General features: G+C 46.3%; 1 protein-coding gene and 1 pseudogene across 1 annotated transcript in view; one reads left to right on the top strand and one right to left on the bottom strand.

Annotated features, from left to right (window-relative positions):
• LOC102760587 overlaps nt 1-1,362 on the bottom strand; it is an 8,872-nt pseudogene extending 7,510 nt beyond the window's left edge.
• Nucleotides 1-5,955, top strand: part of ECM2 (extracellular matrix protein 2, female organ and adipocyte specific) — a 75,760-nt gene that overhangs the window by 54,693 nt on the left and 15,112 nt on the right.

Here is a 5,955-nt window from a genome sequence, read left to right as displayed (position 1 = left end):
TAGCCATCTGAGCTTTCTGGGCAGACTTGGTGACTTTGCCAGCTCCAGCTGCCTTCTTGTCCACTGCTTTGATGACACCCACAGCAACTGTCTGTCTCATGCAATGAACAGCAAAACGGCCCAGAGGAAGGTAGTCAGAGAAGCTCTCAACACACATGGGTTTGCCAGGAATCACATCAACGATGGCAGCATCACCAGATTCCAAAAACTTGGGGCCGTCTTCCAGCTTTTTCCCAGAACGACGATCAATTTTCTCCTCCAGCTCAGCAAATTTGCAAGCAGTGTGAGCTGTGTGACCATCCAGCACCGTTGCGTAGCCAGCACTGATCTGGCCTGGGTGGCTCAGGATAATCACCTGAGCTGTGAAGCCAGCTCCTTCCCCTGGTGGGTCCTTTTTGCTGTCACCAGCCACATGGCCTCGGCGAACATCTTTGACAGACACGTTCTTGACGCTGAAGCCCACATTGTCCCCAGGAAGAGCTTCCCTCAAAGCTTCATGGTGCATTTCCACAGGCTTCCCTTCCTTGTAATGTTGACTGGAGCAAAGCTGACCGACCACCTGCCGGGTTTGAGAACACCAGTCTCCACTCGGCCCACAGGGACAGGACCAATACCACCGATTTTGTAGACATCCTGGAGGGGCAGACTCAGGGGCTTGTCAGTTGGACGAGTTGGTGGCAGGATGCCATCCAGAGCTTCAAGCAACGTGGTTCCACGGGTGACCTTCCATCCCTTGAACCAAGGCATGTTAGCACTTGGCTCCAGCATGTTGTCACCATTCCAACCAGAAATTGGCACAGATGCTACGGTGTCAGGGTTGTAGCCAATTTTCTTAATGCAGGTGGTGACTTCTTTAACAATTTCCTCATATCTTTTCTGGCTGCAGGGTGCTCAGTGGAATCCATTTGGTTACCACCAACAATCAGCTGTTTCACACCCAGTGTATAGGCAGAAGGGCATTTTCGCGGGTCTGCCCATTCTTGGAGATGCCTGCTTCAAATTCACCACCACCACCAGCAGCAGCAGCCATCAGGACAGCACAGGCAGCCTGAGATGTGCCTGTGATCATGTTTTTGATGAAGTCTCTGTGCCCTGGGGCATCAGTGATGGTCACATACTTGCCGGTCTCGAATTTCCACCTCGCTTCTGTTCAGCTTTCAGTTTATCCAAGACCCAGGCCTACTTGAAGGGGCCCTTCCCCATCTCAGCAGCCTCCTTCTCACATTTCTCGATGGTTCTCTTGTCAATGCCCCCACGTTTGTAGATCAGACGGCCAGCAATGGTGGACTTGCCGGAATCCACGTGTCCAGTGACGACGATGTTGATGTGATTTTTTCCCTTTCCCATCTTGGGTTTGAGTTATTGGTGGTTTTCACAACACCTGTGTTCTGGCAGCAAACCCGTTGCGAAAAAGCCCCCTCTTGTTTCTTGTTGAGTCTGGCTAATGGTTCATCAATCTTGTTTATGTTTTCAAAGAAGCAGCTCTTGGTTTCATTGGTGTTTTGTATTTTTTATTTTATTTTTTTTTAGTCTCTATATTATTAATTCTGCCCTGATCATTATTTCCTTCCTTCTAATTTCTCTGGGCTTTTCTTGTTCTCTTTCTAGTTTTAGTTGTAGGGTTATATACTTTATTTGAGCTTTTTTGTTTGTTTGTTTCTTGAAGTAGGCCTGTAATCCTATGAACTTTCCTCTTAGGACTGGTTTCACTGTGTCCAATAGATTTTGGGTTGTTCTGTGTTCACTTTCATTTGTTTTCAGGAAGTCCTTCCTTCCTTCCTTCCTTCCTTCCTTCCTTCCTTCCTTCCAGCTCCATTCATTGTTTAATAACATGCTGTTTAGCCTCCATGTTTGAATGTATTTGTTCTTAGTGTGGTTGATTTCACTTCATGCCATTGTGATTTGAGAAGAGGCTTGATATGATTTCAATCTTCTTGTACTTGTAGAGCCTTACTTTGTGTCCTAGAATGTGGTCTATTTTGAGAATGTCCCACATGAGAAGAATGTATATTCTTCAGGTTTTGGATGAAATATTTGGTGAATGTCGATCAAGTCCATCTGATCTAGTGTATCATTTAAGGTCGCTGTTTCCTTGTTGATTTTTTTGTCTGGAACATCTATCCAGTGAAGTCAGTGGAGTGTTAAAGTTCCCTCACATGAATGTACTGCTTTCAATCTCTGCCCTAAAGTCTTCTGCTAGTTTAAACACACACACACACACACACACACACACACACAAAATTTTGGTGCTCCTATATTGGGTACATATATGTTTGCCAATATTATTCTCTTGTTGGATTGATCCATTTAGTATTATGTAGTGATCTTTGTCTTTGTTTTGAAATCTGTTGTGTCAGATATAAGTATCGCTACCCTTGCTCTATTTTTTTGTTTCCATTTGCATGGAAGAGTTTTTTCAATCCCTTCATTTTCAGTCTTTTTTTCTCAGATGGGTCTGTATAGACAGCATATATATGGGTCATGTTTTCTTATCTATTCAGCTATCTTATGTGTTTTGCTTTGAGCATTTAATACATTTAAGGTTATTATTGATACTTACTTACATATTGCAATTTTTATTCTTTTTTGCTATGTTCTCTTTCTCTCTGGCTCATTCTTCTTCTTTTAAATGTGTATTTTTATTGATGTCAGAGGAGAGGGATAGATGTCGATCACTGAAGCGACATCAATGATGAGAGAGACTCATTGATCAGCTGCTTCCTGCATGCCCTTACTGGGGATCAAGCCCACAACCCGGGCATGTGCTCTTGACTGAAATCAAACCCGGGACACTTCAGTCCACAGGCCAATGCTCTATCCATTGAGCCAAACCAGCTAGGGCTCTTTCTTCTTATTATTTCAGCAGTCCCTTTAACATTTCTTGCAATGTTGGAAAGCTGTTTATTTCACCATCTATTTTGAATGATAGTCTTGATGGATATAGTAATCTTGGTTTCAGATTTTAGCTTTTCATTACCTTGAATATGTCATACTATTCCCTTCTGGCCTGTAGTGTTTCTGTTGAGAAATCAGCTGACAGCCTTATGGGACCTCCTTTGTAGGTAACAAATTATTTTGTTCTTGCTGCCTTTATGATCCCCTCTTTGTCTTTAATTTTTGACATTTTAATTATGATGTATCTAGGCATGGGTGGTCCACTTTGCGTTGTTTGTGCTTGGGACTCTCGGTGCTTCCTGAATGTGTGACTTATTAATTTATTTATTTCCTTGCCCAAGGATATTTTTTCCATGTTTTTCAGAGAGAGTGGGAGGGAGAGAGGGGGAGATAATCTGATGTGAGAGAGACACATTGATTGGTTGCCTCCCATGAGTATTGACCAGGGCCTGGGATCAAACCTGCAACCTAGATACATGACCATGAATGGGAATGGAACCTGTGACTCTTTGGTACATTTTACCCACTGAGCTACACTGGCCAGGGCTGAACATGTGTGACTTTTTCCTTCACCAGTTTAGGGAAATTTTCTGCCGTATTTCTTTAAACAGGTTCTCTATCCCTGGCACATTTTTTTTCCTCTTTTGATACTCCTATGTTGTGGATATTGTTACTTTTCATGGTGTCCCACAACTCCCTTAAACTGTCTCCTGTTTTTTAATTGCCTTCATTTCATTTAGTTCTCTTTCTGGAGATTCTTCCTGTTCTTTCACTTGAGGCCTATTTCTTTGTCCCCCCTATTTAAAAAAAAGATTTGTTTCCTTGTGTTGGATAAGAGTGCTATGCCTTCCAGTCTTGATGAAGTGGCCTTTCTGTGGGACCCAGTGGTATAGTCTCCTTAATCTTCTGAGCTGGGTGCTCTAGTAATGACCCTTGTTTGGGTTTTATGGCCCTTCTGTTGTATTTGGGGCTTAATTGCTTTTGCCCCATTCATGGGTGGGATCCGCCCTCAGGCTTGCTAATTGTGAGGCTCAACCAGAACCACATATTGCCAGCTGTTACACATGTGCTTACAGAACAAAGTAAGACTGAACTGAAAATAACATGAAAAGGAACCAACAACAAGAAAGATTGAAAAGGAAAAGAAAAATACTAATAGTTATAAGATCTAAAGAACTAGGGGTGGGGTGGGAGGAGGAAACCAAAGAAGAGAATATGGAAGAAAAAAGAACTTTGGATCTGGAGTTTGTGGAGCTCGCTGGATTTTGCTCTGCTGTTGTTGAGTCTGGCCCCTTGATGTGTCTGTCCCAGGCCTCCGGGTAGGTTCTCTTGTGAAGGTCAATGTGAATCGTTACCCTGTGAGGCCTTGGACACCTGACTGAAGCAGGCCCCAAGCAGTCCTGCAGCGAGGCTAGTAGTAGAGATGCTGGGTCTGCTTCAGGTCCCTGGTCTGAGATGCTCTCCCATCACCCGTGGAACTGGGCCTTGAGGGGAAACTCTGGTCTTGGCCCGGATGGTTTGAACAGACTTGCATTGGGGGTGATTCCATAGTTTGGGGGGGGGGGACACACTACCTTTCCTTCCAATGCTTCAGCTCTGCCTGGCTTGCTGGCAGCCCTCAGCACCTCAAACAGGAGGAGATAAGAAAATCAGCCCCACTTGGTATTCCAATCTTTCAATGCCATGGGCCCCTGCTGGGTGGGGCCTCCACCCAGAATACGACCAGCCAGATGTCTGAGTCCCCTTGCCTCCAGACCCAGCTGCACTGGCGCAGATGTGCACCCACAGCCGTCTCCCTCGCTCAGGTCACTGCACGGCAGCACAGAACCAGCTGTTCTGCAAGTCGAGGAAGAGGAGCTCCCCCATGCTTGAGCCCCACTGCCCAGTTCCCATTGGCTCTCCTACAAAAGTTACTCCAGAGAATAAAGGGTCCCTCAGATTTACTGCTGGGTCTGCCTGTTACACCCCTCTACTGGCGCCAAGCTCTGCTGTGTGGTCCTTCCCACAGGCAAGGTCAGGGCTAATTTCCCTGGTGGGAATGCAGCTGGATGATGGCGTTGCTCTTTCCAGCAAGTCTTGGCCTCTCCCTCTGCCCGGAGCTCAGCTCCATGGCCCAACAGCACCCAGGGCAGAGGAGGCACAGCCTGCACCACACACACAGCAGTCCCTGCCAACTTCTGGTGTGGGGTGTGTGAGCTCAACACTGAGCCGCATCTGCTCCTGGAACCCTGCTTACAAGGAGGATTCTGCAATATCCCCAAACCTGGTCCACACCTGCGGAGCTAGAAGCACCCCGGGCAGCAGGGTGGCAGTGGGGTGCAGATGGGGACGCACACATACTTGCGCACTCACGCGCACACACACACTCACCCTCCTACATGCTCTTCACACCCACATTCTCACCTTCACATGGGTCCTGTGCTATGTTCTCATCTAGCTGCCCATTCTTCTTTAAGCTTCCAATTAATTTGTGTCCTACCACTCCTGAGGCCAAAAAATCCTATCTAATAAAAAACAAAAGGGTAATTGACCATACCTTCGCTACGCTTCCCATTGGCTAATCAGGGCGATACGCAAATTAACTGCCAAAAAAGATGGTGGTTAATTTGCATACATAGGCACAATGATGGGAGGTGAAAGGGGAAGGACAGAAGAACGGTGATCGGAAACCTAGGTGGCACGCAAGAGCCAGGTGGCAGGGCAAAGGCAGCCCTGGGGCCCGGGTGCCACCTTGCCTACAGCCCTGTGATCGCAATCGCGATCGGAGAGCCGGGGCACAAGCAAGGCAGCACCCGGGCACCCCAGCACCTGATATGCAAAGGTCGGGGATGAAATGACTTTTCCCAACCACATCTGCAAATATCCTGGGGAAGGCATCACTGAAGAGTTCACAACAACTCTCTTACTTGGCAAGGAAGAAAAAAGTTGGCAATGGAAACAATCCCTTACATCAAAGTTAAGGTCCCTCTGAGTAAAAAAGAATATTTCCAATGTAAAGGAGGGAGCAGGCAAAAATAATAGGTTCTCATGACTTCCACTGAAGTTTGAGCATATGACAGC

The sequence above is a fragment of the Myotis davidii genome, unplaced genomic scaffold (genome assembly GCF_000327345.1).
Source record: "Myotis davidii unplaced genomic scaffold, ASM32734v1 scaffold287, whole genome shotgun sequence".
NCBI classification, from domain to species: Eukaryota; Metazoa; Chordata; class Mammalia; order Chiroptera; family Vespertilionidae; genus Myotis; species Myotis davidii.
The sequence above is the reverse complement of the archived record's forward strand: the minus strand, read 5'-3'. Positions and strand labels throughout refer to the sequence as shown.